This window comes from Notothenia rossii (assembly GCF_949606895.1).
Source record: "Notothenia rossii genome assembly, chromosome: 5".
Classification (NCBI taxonomy): domain Eukaryota; kingdom Metazoa; phylum Chordata; class Actinopteri; order Perciformes; family Nototheniidae; genus Notothenia; species Notothenia rossii.
In genome coordinates, this window is record NC_136903.1 from 86,844,547 (window position 1) to 86,863,112 (window position 18,566).

The following is an 18,566-nucleotide window of genomic DNA, read 5'->3' on the forward strand; positions in this document are numbered from 1 at the left end:
CAGCGCATGGAAACATTCTCATTACGCAAACTCTAAAACACAGCTAGGAAGAGTCAAATATGGAGTGGATTGGTGTGAGGAGGTATGCAGGGCGTTCTGTTCCTACATCGAGTTTGAAAATATAATATGATGTTCATATTGAAAGTGCGTTGGGGGTGGGGAGGAACTGACAACATTTTATGGCATTGTGGAGGTGTAGGCTGCGATGTGTGTCAGAAAGTGACAGTGTGTGGACCTGAGCTGAGCTCTAAAGTAGGGATAAAGTGGTGTGATGGACAGAAGATTGGCTGGGAATTAAAAAGACCATGAGCCCTCTCCAAGCACCATGGGACAGCTGACAGGCAGAGAGCTCTCCTCCAGGTTCACAGGGGAAAGGCCCTATAGTGTGGATGATGACCACTGTTGAAGGCTGGGACTGACAAACGTTGCACTCATCACTATCATTATTTTCTACGGTCTATGGATGGCCACAGTTCTTTAAACAATCTGACTCTAGTCTAGGTATTGTGCTGTGGATGCTGATATAACACAATCAAGTATTTAATTTTGTCTTAATTCAGTCAGAATAATTTGCTACTGAATTGTCTGACCGGCCCACTTCGGTACTCGCCCACTTGGGAAAACTCCCGGTATTCCCAATGGCCAGTCTGCCCCTGGCTAATGCTAATGCTAATAATGCTAATGCCAGCAAATACAATGGCGGCTTCACAAAACGTTTCAGAGCTTTACGGGGCGTGATTTGCAATTCGCCCAGCCAATCAGAAATTGGAACTTTTTTCTCCCCAGGAAAGTACCTGCTCTCTAGCAGGGACTGAAAATGGGGGAAAAGTTCTCATGAATAAGTTCTCTTTTTGGTGTGAACACAAAATCCCAGGAACTATCGGAACTAAAAGGGAAAAGCACTCCGGTGTGAAAGCGCCTATTTGGTACTATCTCATTTGGGTCTGGTTTTGTTGGCAGTTGATTTCTTGGTGTCATGAAGTCTTGAATGTAATGTCATTTTACCCTCACTCATCCTGTTAAAAAAATAAAATAATAAAAAAGAAGAAACGTATCTGCCTCAATGTAACCACATTCTCAATCGACACTCATGCGTAGCCATAACAACACACTGGTTTTGTTCGTGTTTTAAAAGTAGAGTTTAGACCTTTGAACCACCTTCACCAAGGAATTGGGTGGGAACGATATATAACGAGTTGAAGTATCGTTTTTATAGTAATCTATGTCAGGTGTGTTTTAATACAGATGATCTTAATTTGAGATACAGCTCAGACAGACTGCACGATATTGAAAAAAACTGACATTGCGATATTTTTTCCCCCTGCGATATATATTGCGTTTTTTTTAACTATATTTAACCGGATGAAGGATTTTAGTCACGGACGTCTGGATCTTAACTGGTTGACTCATCATACCTTAAGTCATGATCTAACATGTCATGATAATGCAGGTTGCTTACCCTCAAATAAGGGGGTTCACCTGTGAATGAAGAAGAGTGGTGTCTAGAAGGGATCCAAGAGATTAAACGTATTACATTAAACTATAGGAAGCTTCATTATCACATTAGGGAATTAACATACGTGACCAAATAGGTAATTTAACTTTTTATTCCACAATTAAAACCTTTTTTGTGCAAATAACAGCAAAGTAGTGGACATCTTTTAAACAACATTATAAAAATAAAATGAAGAACAGCTATACACCAGCTCCTTTATGCCGTTTTGAACCTTTCTCATACAGTATGGTGTAACACCGGCAAAGGCATCTGAAATAGTTGTTTGCTGTGCATGCAGACTCAGAGCCTGCATGTCACTCCACTCAAGTACCCCTGACATGAGAGCCGCACAAGTTTTCCTTTTGTAGCAAGCAGCAAAATAATTGTAACATGACGTGTTTGAGTACCTACTTAATATCGAACGCCCTGAAAAAAAAAATTAAAAAAAATTGCACGTCCCTGCGATGTGAATATCGCGGTTATCGCCATGACACGGCATATCGTTCAGCCCTAGCTCAGACCAGTGTTTTGACCTTATTACTATGGCCGCCTGGTTTAGCCAAGTGTGTCTCTCTCCTGAAGGACAATACAGACTATGGAAAGGAGGTGAAATTGATGGCTTGGTTGATATTTGGAGAGAAGCATCCATTTTATGTCAGAAATAGAGAACAGACATCAAAACCAGAATCGGTTCAAAACAAGCTGTGACATCTTTTGTTAATATCACTGTACACGAAGTCTTTTCAACATGGCTGTCAATTCACATCGGTGTCATATTGGTTACATCCTAGAATAGACATGAAGAAATACATCCAAAACAGCAGCAATGGTCCGCCTTGTGAATGTGGCCTATTTTAACTTTGACAATACGATTCTGTAGTTTTGAATGTTTCCTATACAACCTGCTGTCGAACAATACAGCATGTCTTCTACGTTTTAAAATTCCTGGTGAGTAAATATTCATATTCTCTCACTCCTGCATTATTGATTAAGTGCTTTAGCCCTATGAAAAAACAATAATCTCATGAATCCACTGTCAAATGTTTTATTTCTTCCTGAGGCAAAGTGTGAACTTTTTGCCCTTTGAAGCGGTTTCGAATTGAAACAGAGCAAACATGTGTTCTTATCGGTTATATACTGCACGTATGCCATTAACCTCGGGAATCTCCGGGGATTTGGAAGTCACCATGTTGTTCACTCCTTTGTCAATTATTGTTCAGCAAAGCAGGAGTTTATATGCCATCGTATCACCAATATGTCATCTTACTTACCACAGAAGCTTGTAGTACATACACATAAGAGCAGGTTTTCAGTTTGGAGTAAACTAAATTCTTCTCTCTTATAACACAACACATGTCCTCTTAAGTTTGATTAAATCCACCATTTGTGATTTCATTTCGTTAACACCCATTGATTTATGGGATTCTCCAATGTTTTTCATTGTTGCTTCTTGCCTTACATATCACTCTTGATGCTTTGGCAATATTCAACATAATTCTTCCTTTCATGCAAGTTATAATAATTGTCACATCCTGGCCCTGGCTGATCGCCTCACTCCCTCACCTGTGTATTTTCACTCCCTGTTGATCACCTGCCTGGCCTCAATGAGTCTCAGCTGTCCCTAATGATCACTCCTCACCTGTATTTAGTCGGTGCTGTTTCCTTGGTCAGTGCCAGTTCGTCTTGTCTGTAGCCTATAGACAAGTTTACGCGACAAACCACGGGTAGCGCCATAACCCTACACAAATGCACTTCATTTCCGCCGGAAGTCTTTTGCACAGCGTCTGTCGGTGTAAACAGTCAGACGGGCACTGGTGTAAACACAGCGATTTCGATGCTAACAGTGATGCTAGCTTGGGAACACGATTCTACTTCTTTGACTGGAGATGGCGTTACTCTCCCCCACCCGAATTCAGTGCAAAACTGGGAGGATAACATGACGACGTGGCCCAGCATAACGTACAGCAAAATTTGCTCCTACTTCGTTCAATCCATGGCAATAGATGGAAAAGCAATGGACAGTCTGTAGGCATATCATAAGGCTGCGCACATTCTACTTTGCCCACATGCTCCCGAAAATCGTTGACGATTTTGTTGAGGGAAGGTTACAGTTCTGCAGTAAATATCTCAGCATTTTAAAACCAAAATAAACTGCCTTATTTAGGTCATGCCCACAGGAGCCAACAGTTGTCTGTTGTTTACATAATGCACAATTTACATGATCTCTTTATGCTGTGCAATATATCATATGTGCCTGTACTGTTTGAGTGGAAATAAAGTTTGATGTAATTTAATTTCATTATTGCACTGTTATTGCATTATTGCATTTCATATGTTCCTTAGAGTGCTACAATTTCTTTTAACACAGTTCATCATTCATATTAAGCTCATACTGTACATAAATAACACTGAATTAATTAATTGTTGAGAGGAAACTAAAGAAATGGCTTCAACAAGAAAGATCACATGTTTAATCCTAACAGGTATTACAAATTAAAATATAAAAGCAGCCCACACAATTACATCACTATGAAAATATTCATATATAATATTAAAAAATACAATGCATGCAGTATTTGTTGTGTTTATCTGTATTTAATGAACAACATGGCTGGGTGCTGGGTGCTGGTTTGTGGTCGTAGCACTCTCTATCTAACCACTCGTTCAGGTGCTTTCTCGAGTGATTGCAACCAACTACCGCACACGTAGTTCCCGAACCACTTTTCTTCATGTTGTAATTGTTATATCCTCTTTGTCTCTGCGATATCAGTGCTTTGTCGGCACAACGGAGCTAGCTAGCAAAACAAACCCAGTCCGCCAAAACGGAAGTGCATTGCATCGAAGGGAGGAGTTCAGGATGTAGAGCGGAAACGGCTCAATAACTTGTGTATAGCAGAAAGTGCTCCATGTTACTCTCCTGACGTAAGCTATTGTTCTAGCTGCTTAGCATTTGTACCAACCTAGTTTTTTTTGTTTTTGTTGCTTCTTTAGTCGTTTTCCGCCAACTTAGTTGGTTGTTTTTCGTTACTTCCAGTCAGTATATTTTTTGATCATTGCCTGTTTTATTTTTACCTTTTCGATTAAACACTTGACTAAAGACCTTTTTGCCTGGTTGTGCTCTTGAGTCCTATTTTTTGCTCGTGCCCATACTTGTGCTTGATAATAATAGTTTTAATAATTGTTTACTTTGTTGATGTTCACTCAATTCTGCCACATTTATTTTTCTTCATTTTCTTACGGCATCAATAATTACACACTTTATCTCTGTTCTAGAGTCCAGATTCTAAAAAAACACAAATTACAGTACATCTTTATTTACTATTTATATTTGTTCATATTGTTTCTAGGCTTATATCTTACACTTGTGTACACAGTCTGAATCGATCTTCTGTGGACTTATCTGGCTTACAAACAAACAGCTTATTTAATATGCCCTGTATGATTGAAGATTATGAAGATAAGCAATGATATATGAAGACAATGCACAGCCTTCATATACTATAATGCTGCTTCTACAGCTAGATTAGATGGGTTTATTTCATATTTGCTGTGGCGTTAATGCATGCATGTGTGTGTGAAATAGGTCTGAACGATATACCGTGTCATGGCGATAACCGCGATATGCGCATGCGCGATATTCACACCGCAGGGACGTGCGGTTTTATTCATTTAAAAAAAAATGCTGACGCACTTTAGCAAAGAATTCAAAATAAAGATACCCTTATTACTTATCAAAACTGCACATATAATATATCCGATTAAAGCTGAGACTCCACAGATTATTTAAGTATAGTATCATCACTAAGCGATCCGATCTCGCGACATGGGAAGCAAACACAGACATCACAACACGTACCTTTACGGAGCTTTTACGGGAGATCGTCTCACCGTAGCTGTCAATCCAATCAAAAGACGTGTTCAATGGCATTAAAACGAGAAAAAACGCGGTTGAATCGGTTGATCCATAGGTTAATAATGTGTCTGTTGCTTTGAGAAAATTATTTATAATCCATAATTCAATTTTTATGTAAAAATCGGAGCACAAAAGTTAGCTGCTAATGGTAGCCACCAGAGTGTATGCAGCTTCCGGTTTTGGCTACGCGTCACTCTCACTCCTTATTTGTTCATGTGTTGGTGTGTGTAGAACTTCCCCTGCCACAGCAGGCCCCGCCCCGCTAGTTTGCAGACCATCAAAACACTGGTAAAAAAATGAGCGAGGCACAGGAGGACAATACCGGAGAAAATGAAGATTTACTTCCAAGAAGAAAAGCAACATCTGCCATCTGGAACTATTTGGATACAAAAAGCTTGATGGTGACCAAACAGAGGTACTTTGTAGACAGTGCCATGCAATTGTTTCGGCCATTTGGGTGGATTTTCCATATCTCTGGCCCCCCTTGCTGGATTTTGAGATGTGACATCTCTTTCTAACCGTCAGAGCCAATGGAATCGAGGGGAACTGCCACATAGTCCTTATTTGGTAATGTGCGTGTGTTAGACTGCCGCATAGCAAAGACCGGAAGCTGCGATAACTCTGGTGGCTACCATTAGCAGCTAACTTTTCCACTCCGATTTTTACATAAAAATTGAATTATGGATTATAAATGAAAAATATTATAACACAGACACATTATCAACCTATGGATTAACAGATTCAGCCGCGTTTTTTCTCGTTTTAATGCCATTGAACACGTCTTTTGATCAGATTGACAGCTACGGTGAGACGATCTCCCGTAAAAGCTCCGTAAAGGTACGTGTTGTGATGTCTGTGTTTGCTTCCCCTGTCGCGAGATCGGATCGCAGATACTATACTTAAATAATCTGTGGAGACAAAACCTTCATCCGGTTAAATACAGTTTAAAAAAAAACGCAATATATACCGCAGGGGGAAAAAAATCGCGATGTCAGTATTTTTCAATATCGTGCATTCCTAGTGTGGAAATGCACATGTTTTTTACATGAGTCAAACTCTGTGTCTCACTAAAAACCGAGAGTAGCCCCCAGTAATATGGTGACTAACTGCATGGGGTCCACATCCAAACTTTGCTGTCTGACCAAAAGCAGACGCCATATTCCTTCATTTATGCCCGTTTGTTTGAATCAATTCAAGTACATTATATTTATATAGCCCAACAAACAGTTTTCTTTAAGATACTTTACAATCTGAACAGCACCCTCTGTCCTACACCCTTGAATCAGATAAGGAACAATTCCCTCTTAAATTGCCTTTAACGGGCAAAACATGAAAGAGAAATCTCAGGTTGAGGATCAATCATTTTCCAAGGACAGGCAGTAATGCAATACATTAAGTGTGTGCAAGGATAAACTAACATTGTATTACATAATAATAATAATAATAATAATAATAACACATTTTTCATTGTAAACATATGTAAAGAATATGGTCCTTGGAGAAGGCTGAGAAACTTCAGATTGTGTTGACTGTAAAACTGTGACAGTTTCATCCCACAGGCCATAAGACTGTCAAACACTTGAACTGGAAACAATATCACAACATTAATCTGGATTCTACTTAGAAATTATTTATCTAATATATCATTCCATCTATTTGTCCTTTTGAATTTACTTATTACTTGCACTATTTTGTTGTGTTTATCCGTTTTATTGTGTTGCACTGTTGGAGGAGCCTGTGACCTAACATTTCCATCGTCATAACTACACTGTAGTTATGCACATATGACAAATAAAAGCCTTGAAACCTCTAGAAACTAAATTCAATGGTGAATTATCCTTCGAACTCTCAAGACGATCACAAACCATTTCACTTTCATGGCCAACTGTTTGTAATGGAACCGGACTGCAAAACTAAATCAAACCGTGGAAGTTGAAGTTGGTGGAGGCCAACACGAAGCTCAAAGGAAAAGTTTGTAAGATGGACAGAAACGCAGCTCCAAAAGAGTGCTAATGGTAGGGCTGCCTTTTCTAGTTGTGTGAAAAAGTATGCTGGAACGTTAGCTATTAAAACTTGTTTGTGGATGAATGACAGCGCCACGATGATAAAGCCTCCACACTGTTATCAATACAACTTAATTCCATCATCTGTCAGTAAAGGCTGTGTTCTGCCTTAATCATCACATCCCAGCTTCCACTGCAGTCTTTTAATTACCAATCTGAAGATTGCCATTTGTGCTTTCTGTGAAGCAGTTGTCTTCAAAGATGCAATTACTGAGACAACCAATTGCTTCAACATCATTAAGATGCTTGGATGTTAGAGAAACAACTGAGCTTGTTGGCCATTTTAGTAGACTTGGAAAATAATACTTTGAAACGTTAGAACCAAAACATTTGAATACACTTTCTAATATACATTTGGCAGTACTCCTTAACTGCCCTGTCTTAATTTCCGAGCTCTCTTCTTCCTGTCCTTAAGCTCTGTTCTGATCCTGGCTTTCTTCTTGGGAATGCATATACTGTATTGCTTATTGTTTCCTAGGTAACCAGTGTGTGTACGGTGTTGACATCTGGACAGTGTCGGCACTACCCGTTAATTACATTAATTACACTGTAATCTGAGTTTTTTAAATTTGAACTGTATTGTCACACTATATCTTAGATATTTTATTTAAGTGTATTTGAAGTGTACTAAATATTATGTTCGTAACCTGTATTTAAATCAGGCTTTATAATTATTTGAGTGACCGAGATCATGTAAGTGTATTTCAAGTGTATGTATTAATTTATTGAGCTGTACTTAAATCAGGTTTTAAAATTGTTTGACTGATTGAGATAATGCATTATATTATTATTTGTTTATTGATTGTTATGAACCTGCCTGAGGACCACAGATGAAAATTAGCTATTAGCTATATTCTGGCATATTGCATCTCTTCTCTTTGCTGAGATTAATGTATTTGTATGCATGGTCCTTCTATAAATAAATACATACATATACCCAATGCTAATTGGAGGCTGTTAAAGACTAATTTTTAATCACTGATTTTAGCCACTCTTGTTAATTTTCTAATTGGAACAGTTGTTGTTACTTGTGATAACACATCAATCCAATATAGGGTTAGGGTTAGCCGTGGGGTGAGTTTTGACTTTCCCATGCCAACTGCACATATATTTGTATTTTTTATAATAACTGTAAATAATATGAAGGCTGCTCTCCTCTCTATTTCAACATTTATTCATTTTAGTCCCAAATTATCACTTTCTTACCTGGGGTTTGAGTTAACTGGTTGATAACATCTACCTATAGTGAGAATAGTAATTAATTACTGTCGGGGAGCATTTGTAAATATGCGTGAATTGATGGATTCCTTAATTACATGACATTACATTACATGACACTTGTTAGACGCTTACATACATTCAATACTGTGGCCAATCCCCACAGGAGCAATTTGGGGTGAAGTGTCTCAGGGACACAACGGAATGTTGACTGCAGCGGGATTTGAACCGGATTCGAACCAGTGAGCCACAACCTCCCCTTAATAAGCACAGGACTTCAACCCAGGGGACTGTCTAGGTATCCCATGTGGAACCGAACCAACGTCAACGTACATTACAGTAAGTCAAATATAAGTATTTTGAACCTAACCATGAGCTTTTGTTGCCTACGCATACTACAAGATCTTTTGTTTCAATGCCCAATGTTAAAAAAAGTTGTCCATTTATTCCAAACTGAACGGTCAGAATGGTAGTTTGATAACTGGGCAAGTTAACAATTTGAAACTTTTGAGAGCAGTCATACATCTAGCAGTTTTGGAGCAATGGAAATATGGATTTGGAGTCGTGTTTTTGGTTCCCTGATTAATGTAAATCCAATATTCATTTTCTGTGTTTGGTCTCCACCAACTCCTGAGGGAAATTTCCGGTCTATCAGCTAGCTTCAAACTGTGTCGGTCTGCAGTTTGGTGCTGAGCAGGTACTGTAGATTTGTTGGCCACAGCAGGAAGTGCTATAAAGACACTATAAAGACAATGAGATCGTATCAAAAGAAACACTTTGTGTGCTGGAGAGCTGAACAATGAGCTGAAACTCACTCTAAAGCTGTGTGAAGCCTGGAGTTGCTGCAGATTCAGCTCCTACAGTTCATCACTATGAGTGACCCATTTCAAATTGTTTCACATTGTCATGTGATATATTGCTCTTTAAAAGACTATCAATCATGGCGGCATTAAAGCTGGTGCACTCTGTGTGGCTGCACGATGGTAACTCATTTTATCAGCACTATCTAACAAATGTATTTTTTATTGTGTATATTTTTCATGCTTGTACTTTTATTTGTTCCTATTTGTTATAATATATTGATAATGATCACTTCCTCTTTTGCATGGACTTCTGCTTCTGCTTTTTTAACCACCATCTGCTACACTGATTAATAATTTAAAAAAGATTAATGTGTTTTTGTTGCCAAAAGAAAACTAATATTACCCTTAAAAGCAACCTAAAAGAAGCATTGAAAAATAAAAGGTTCTGAAACAGGACATGTGTGTGTAGGGACCCCTTTTTGAAGGTAACCCTTTTCCCAGTTCCCCACTGACACATTGCATCAACCATATGGTGAACATAAACAAGTGGCATATCTTTCTTAACCATCGGGGAGCATGTAGCTCTTATGAGCGGTGTTCATTAGCCCCAAATGAACTCTGAAGGTGAGACTGAGCCGTGACAAAGACACTGTAGTTGTGTACAGGGAGTGATTCGGTGGTTACACAGGGTGGGAATCATGATTTTCATGGAAGTGAATAATTGTTTTTCTAATTATAGATGTTGTAAAAACCGCAGTTAAGGCCACTATCTCCTTGGAGAAACGGTGTAATTGAGTGTGGCGCACAACAGATTAATGATATGGTGTCTGCAACTTGGCAAGTAGTACTTATTATTATTGGCAAAAGAGCAGTGCTTCACATTGTGTCGAAACACAGACGTGATTTGATGAAATTATCCCAGTTTCCCATTTCACTCGTAAAAAATAAATAATGAAAAATGTGCTAATTTAAGCCACTTTCTCCTTTTGATCCTGCGGGCAAATCATCCACCCAAGAAAATTACACTGAAAGGAGGGGATGTCCCGGAGGTGTGACACCAATTAACGTTGTGATCTTCCGTGTCTGAATAGTGCACGGCCTTCGGTGGGCGCAAAGACCCCCAAATCTGGCGCCTGTCCTTCCTGTCTGCGGGGGACGGCTCGATCACGGATTTTCGCTGCTACAGTCTTGCTGTCAGCACTTCATCAGCAGCTGTTCGATGCATTGATATTTCAAGGACTCAGTCAGTCCATCTAGGTGAGCAGCGCTGGCATGTTTAGATCATTTCTGCTAACTACACAGCTTAAATCAGAAGTCTTTGTAGTTAGATGTCGGCGGGCATTGATTAACCTTCAAAGCCGCTCAAAAAATGATTCTCAAGCGACAGGATGAACTGCTGCCCTGGCGCCTCAGAAGGCTTGTCTTGTTTTGCATTCATCTTTTAGCAATTACTGCATCTTACAAATCTTCTGAATGTAGATGTCAGAGTACACAACTCACATCTGCAAACAAAGGTGTCAATGCTAACTATAATTAATGTTTACACTCCTGGCTTCAAGACTCTACGCCAAGAGGCTCATTTCAAAATCTGGGCTGGATGCTGTACTCTAAACAATGTTTGGGAAAGGAATCAAATCTGTGAAGGCATATGAAAAGTATTTGGGGGGACGTGTTGAAGCGGGAGGTCTGGGAGTTCTCCCCAGGGGAATGTTTAGAGTCAAAACCACCTAATTTCCCGCATGCTGAGGAACTTTTATTCCACAATTTAGGATGGAAATGTCTTAATAAATGTTCAAATAAATAGAAAATTCAAAAACCAGGACCCAGGTGAACATTCTTAATATAATAAACTATAATGTAGTAATGCTCTCAGGTGTTGTGTTTGGCCTTCATATATTTATCCTCCTGTAAATCAGAACACATGCAGGCCTGTTTACCGCGGTTTGTTTCCGGCTTTTGTGTCTCTTTTGGGGGAACGTTAATATAAACGCGTGGCAAATCTATTTGACTTAATTAATTTAAAATGAATTATATTACATTTAGCTGACGCTTTTATCCAAACTTACAATAAGTGCATTCGACCAAGAAGACACAAACTTGAAGAAAACAGAATCATATAAGTTCATCAGGTTTCATAGAGCCAGAACATTTCAAGTGCTACTCAACTGGCTTTAGATAAGCCAGTCCTTTGTTAGTATGTAAGTGCTTTGTTAGTATTTAAGTGCTTAGTTAGTATTTAAGTGCTTTTCTTTTCTTATTTTTTCCTTTTATCGCTCGAATTGGAGTCGAAAGAGATGAGTTTTCAGTCTGCGCCGGAAGATGTGTAAGCTTTCTGCTGTCCTGATTTCAATGGGGAGCTCATTCCACCATTTTGGAGCCAGGATAGCAAACCCACGTGTTTTTGCTGATGGGAACTTGGGTCCCCCCCGCAGTGTGGGTGCAGCGAGCTGTTTGGCTGATGCAGAGCGGAGTGCACGTGCTGGGGTGTACGGTTTAACCATGTCTAAACATCTGGACTTTAATATATAGTATGTGCTTCAGCAATATTTCAGTTCATGTTCAAAACAGTGTGCATAGTTATAAAATATACCATATACCTGTTCTGTGGTAGATTATATCATTTTGATAAAAAAAGTTATTATATCACATCTTTTCCTCATAATATTACAAGAAAAAGGTATTGTATTTAAATTAAGAAATTGTAATATTCTGAAAAGACAACCTGTAATAATTTTCAACATATTTGATATTGCAATGTATAATATATTTTCTTATTGTAATTTTTATATTTTTATATTTATTTCTTCTTTTAATTTGTACTAATGCACTGTCCGGATTTATTTAAATTGTATTCAAAACAATTCCAAGGCCATTTCAGTAGTGGCTGAAAAGGGGTACACTTTGAATTCTACTTACGTCCTTGGTTAAAGAGAGCTGCCCATGCTTGAATACCAGATCACTTGCATGCATACCAGGACTAGATTGTAGCATATAGTTCTCATGAGTTTCTCTGCGGTTGATTGCAGGTGGAAATTCAGCAAAGCCTCCTCGAGTCTCTGATTGACAGATGTTCCTCTGAGGCATCCATCTCCCGAGAGCGACTGCTCCGTGGTCAGGAGAGCCTGGTGGCGCAGCTTGATGATGATAGATGTTGCCAATGAGACAAGCCCACCTCATGGATCACACATAAAGAAATGTGACTTTGAGAAATGGCTTGACTGAGAAGTTTCATTTGATCGAATGGTCCTGAATTAGTCTCATCATCCCTCTCATGGGGAAAAGCAGAAGTTTCTCTACATGACTGCTTCATGAATTCACTAGAAATAGCGAGGCGATGTGGGATGAAAATAGGCGAAAATAACAGATCATGATTTATTAACCCAATGAGCGCATCCAGAGGTTCTTACATAGAAACGTACAAGCATTCACTTTGAATTTCAAGTGTTCTTGGTCCTCTCATTTTATATTTGTCAGTGGGGGATAAATATACTCCGCTTCTCGATACATTTGTAATACTAACTCAACCCAGAATATGTTCCTCCAGGCTATAGGAGAGCAGCCATCTGCCAGGGCAGTTAATGCTCTTGATGCATCACAGAGCAAATACAACCAAGTCGAGGATATTTTATTCAAGGGAACACAGACCATGGTTCGCTGACAATTCAACAATGTACATGTCGGATCAGGGAAAAGCTTGAAAAAATAACAATGAAGTGTGCTCTGTCCGTGCCGTTCTGACTGTTTGCACAGAAATTAAAGCCAGTTGAAGCTACTGTACCTAATCTGCGCTATTTCTTATTTGCTCTCCAAATTATAAGGGAAAATATTGGGAAAGTTTGGATGATTTGAGATGGGTTTAGATGAAGTGCTAATCCAGATTGCATCACACGGATTACCAGCATGGAGAAAGACAATGCACTGTTTACAATGGATGCAGCAGCAAAACATATCCAACACAAAGCCTACCTAAAAAATTCAGTTGAAGTGTGTGTTTAGGATATTTGCTTTACCTTGCCATCAGACATCCCTTTCAGACAGGGAACTAAAGTTGTCATCCTTGCTTTTTCTAAAGCCATCAGAGACAAACACTTGCATTTAACACAATCTGGAGTTCTTCTGCCGTTTAATTCGTTTGGTATAAGGTTTGGATTGGATTCACCAAACACACAATAACCCAAACAATCCTTCAGACTAGTCCTCTACACTAACGGCCCGTCCACACGGCTGCGTGCCGGGCTTCTCCCCATTCACTTTGAACGGGGTGACGTCAGGCTTCGCCGAACTGCATTGTGGGAGTGTCGCTACGCGTTGGTCGCGTTGCTCGCTTCAAAAGTTGAGCAATGTTCAACTTTTGAAGCTTCGACGGAAGCGTCAGCCAATCAAATCATATGCCAGTACAAGCTCTAGCCAATCAAACCGCGTGCTTGTGTGTCCGGGGCGGGAGATTCATGTGATTGGTTGTTGGTCGAGTTTCAGACACGCCCACCTGCAAGCTTCAACGCACGCCGCCGTGTGGACGCTGCGTAGCACCTCATACAACCCCACCTACAGAAAATCAGAGGTCAGGTACTCTATAAAGCTGTTGGTAGTTATCTGTGCTTTTTACTGAAGTACATTTCAAAGCCCATACTTCTTTACTTTCACTTGAGTAATGAAGTTTAGTCAGTACTTCTACTTTTACCAGAGTATTTTTAAACAAGAGTATCTGTACTTCTACTTGAGTGAAGGATGTGTGTACTTTTGCCATCTCTTGAATCTGAAGACAGGAGACACAGGGTAAATAAAGGCGAAACTGACAAGAGCTCAAAGTAACAAGTACTGAGCCGGCCATAGCACTCTACCACAAATGGAAACACGACAAACATAAATAAAACCCCATCACACAGAGCGAAGAAAAACAGGCGAGAAACACAGGGAAAAAGAGGCAGTTCTGGAGACTTTTGACACTCAATAAGTCGTGCCCCGTGTGTGCTACAGGCAGTCAGAGATTGTCACGACTCTGTCATAAACCAAGCACCACGGGAGCTCTGTGATCAAACGCTCATACAGTCTGTTTGTGACATCTTCACCATATGTGAGTTCATGCATCTTCCTACAATCATAAGTGTACTCTTCAGCTCTTTGTGTAAAAACACAATCTGACTCACAAAATGTAAAGCTTAGAACTTTGACCAACTTCTGAGCTAATGAAATCCCTGTTCATTAAGTTAATCACACTATCCAAGATCAAAGTAATCGAATTTAGATAGATTTTGCTATACACACGCCCTGACAGGGAAATGTGCTCACCTCAGAGTGAGACATGAAAGTGTTTCTTCACATCAAACAACAGGAACATAAGATGATCACGTTGGGTGAATGCAAAAAAAGTTTAGATGGAAATTCTATTTACATCCTCAAAAAAAAGGTACCGTTCTCTAGTCTATACATTTCAACAAGAGAGGAATTATCTCCAACATACACAGTCCAATAGTCTAGTAATGGGGGCATTAATATAAAAACACATTGAAATATTGATGTATATGCTAATAGTGCTGTTGTTTATAGGCTGGTTGTTCTCTGCATACATTAGAAATCCTAACATACATATTTGTAGTCCAATAATCACGAATGAGGCCATTTGCAAATTAATAGTATTTTATTGGGAAGACAGAAGTAATTCAAAAACACAAATCTTTTTGGACATGTCATGAACTTCATGGGCTGGTCCTTATATAACAAAAATAATACTCAAAATGTTGTTTATTTCATAATTGTAGACCCATTTATCAAACTCTTTGCAGCAGCATAGATCTTAAAGGTTATCCGGAGAAATGGAGATCCTCCATATAGCCATATACCCATGGGCTTGGAATAACATTTCTCAGAGTTTTGACGATGAAGGAATCGGAGCAAAGCTGGCTGTGGTAAAAACAAGGTACTATAGTGCAGCTGCAAACTAACATAAAAACATACTAATGATAATTCAAATGACGCTAACAAGTTCCTCAGTAATGGCCACCTCTGTTTTTCCTTCAGTGTTACTGTCATGGTTTTGGATTTATGTTTTCATTTTCCACCTTTTATTTTGAAATGTTTTCCTTCTTGTGTCTTGTCCTACTTCCTGTGTTTGCCTTCCTGTCTTTAGTTTCCCTGGGCCGTTTCTCAATCAAGAGGAAATTGGCTTCCAAGCCAATATATCAAGGATGCTACGTCATCGAGTGCCGCCGAAGGACTGTTCCAATCTCCAGCTGGAATTCCACCGAGGCCGCATCCTTGGTTTGGGGGTAATTTCGAGGCTGCACATGGGTAGACTTCGCGTCCTTCAAATCCCCACAATGCTTTGCGCACGGACCAATTCCCCCAAATCTGTGGTGGAAAATGTAAGGCGGGGCCTCTCATATGACGCACACCTGCACACTTGCTAGCCTGTTCCACTCTTCGTTTTCCGAATGCCAGGAAGTATTCTTGCCTAGCTTCTGAAGGAAGTGACTCGGAAGACATGTGCTACCAAGCAAGTATCCTCGCGATTGAGAAACGGCCCTGGTGTGTCTGATTGTCTGATTGTGTTCACCTGTTGCCCTTGTGTTTCTGCCTCCCCTGCCCAGCTGTGTCTTGTCCTGTGATTGCCCTTCTGTGTATTTAGTCTTGTCTTCCCCTGTGCTCCGTGTCTGTTTGTCGTCGTTTCATGTCCATGCTACCTGTCGTCTCTTCGTGTCCATGTCTCCTGCCTGTTCCTGTCTGTAAGTTTGTTCCTGTCTGTCGTGCTCTCCGGTTTTGTTTTTGTTAATTAGTTTCTTGTTTTTCATGTCTTCGGCTTTTTGTTAGCAAATCTTTTTGTATTTTTTTAACTGCACTTGGGTCCTATTTTCCCCACCCCGACAGTTACTTGCTCACATGGTTGCTATTATTCCAATTGCGTTTCATGAAACTGCAAATTAATAGGAAATGCATGCAACTGCCCTCATTATGTCATTAAAATCGCACATTTTGAGTTTTCCTCTGGCATCCTCCAGGGCACATCACTGTTTTCATTGCTGCTCCTCTCTTTGCATTCACACACAGGGACCCATCACTTTGGTTTGTGAGTATCACAGGCTTTTGTCAGACGCACAACCGGGGAGTCATCATCACTACCGCTGCAGAACACCGGGCAGAGGAAGGGGGTAATTCCTGGGATGTGGCTCTCAAAAGAAATATACACATCCAAAGCCACGGGATGTAGCGAAGCATTTTTATTCACCTTAACACCTCCCAGAGTGTTGTAGCTTGATGTTGCTGAGCCGTGTGTTTCTTCGCCCAGTGATTGCATTAAGTGCTGTTGTGAGCCGTGTTTACCCTTTGCCTTTGAGGATGCCTTGTAGGTGCTGTCTGCATCCCTCCTGGCAATATACAAGGGGGTGGACGGAGGGGGTGCTGGAGCGCTTGTCTGAATGAAAGAACAGGCCATGGAGGTTTATAAATAAAATTGACAGCAGGCACCTTACTGAACCATGACTTGAATGCTTAAAAGGTGGCAGCGTTTTTTGTGAGAGGCTAGGGAAATCTCTCGCTCAAAAGCGCAGCAAAGTACACCATCTCCTCACTAGGTATAAATATGAAATAGGCTGTTCCCTTTGGAGGGGCGCACTGTGGAGTTACGTGATGTTGTTATAGTTTGTGTCAAAGGTGTTGGATGTTGAGGAGGGAGGAGCGTTTGCAAGCACATTTGTTGAGGATATGCTGATTTTGGGGGTTTATTTCGTTAGTTCAAACCAGAACGCGACTTCAGCAGGAAAGCTCTTCAGAGGATAGAAACTTCCTTGACTGCTGAGACTGAAAAAGGGGAAGGAAATTGCATAGGAGTCAAAGCGTAATGAATCTTCAGCTCCAGAGATTTTTGTTTTCCAAGTCTTACAGCTTTCAGGTTTGAGGGTCCCATGATGGATAGCCTTATCTCAAACAAATAAGGGCGATGTCAAATACTTTTGATGCACAGTTTATGTAGGACGGCCTCATATTACTTGCGTAAATCAATACTTATCAAATCCTTTTATCACCTTGAGACCCCGGGATGAAATGTTTGTGTTGTGTGTTTCATTAAATGCAGAGTGAATCTGCTGCTGGGGCACATTTCAAGACGGGATAGACAGATTTTCTTTTCAGCAGCTACAATGCCTGGGGTCAGCAGGTTAGTGTAAGCAGGAGCTACGAAGAGGAAGTACAGCTGCAGGTTTTTAAAATTACACCGAGGATTTACACTGTGTTTTTAATTTGAGCATGGATTTGGCTGTCTCGCTGTGACATCTGCAGAGAACTGAAGCTCCCCCCCTGAGGGATGCTTTTCCTTCAGAGACTGATTTATAACACTCTGAGACACATTTGTAATTGTGAAAGTTGCATAATAGGTATATTACATAATGGAGCTAGCTTTTTTCTTATAAAACACAATCACAGTGCTGTTTATTAGTGTTGAAGTACTGATATCCTTTATTTAACCCTTAATACCTGATATGTTACCACATGGTGGCAGCGAAAGAATCTACAGCAATGACAGGGAATCAAAACCAGAAAGCTGTGAGTAAAGCAATGATTATAGTCCTTTAAAGGTTTAATCACTGGAGTAAGAATTGTTCGGATGTAATACTTAAACTAGTAAAGATAGCAACTAATTAGTAGTTTGAGTTAGTAGGGTTAGAATAGTTTAGTTTGTAGGGTTTTCGCTTAGTTGTATGTCTCTTTTTTGGCTTGTAATGTTTATATATAATACTATACAGTACATGAACTCTCTCCAATTCTAAATGTACTAATAATGTATAATCTAAATACTTTACGTCTAATGTCTGGGCCCCTATTCTCAAGCTTTGTATCACTTATTGGGGTGTATTCCATTTTACATGTCTCCATACCGGCATGTCTCATGATTCTACATTTAGTTAGTACTTGAGTACTTCGGTAAATCTAGTTGATTATGTTCTTACACTGATAACAATACAACAAGGAAATTATTTAATAACAGGTTTAAATTATACATAAACATTGCTGTGGAAAAGTATTTGAATTAATATATATATATATATATATATATAGAAATGTTTATTCATTGGGATAAACCC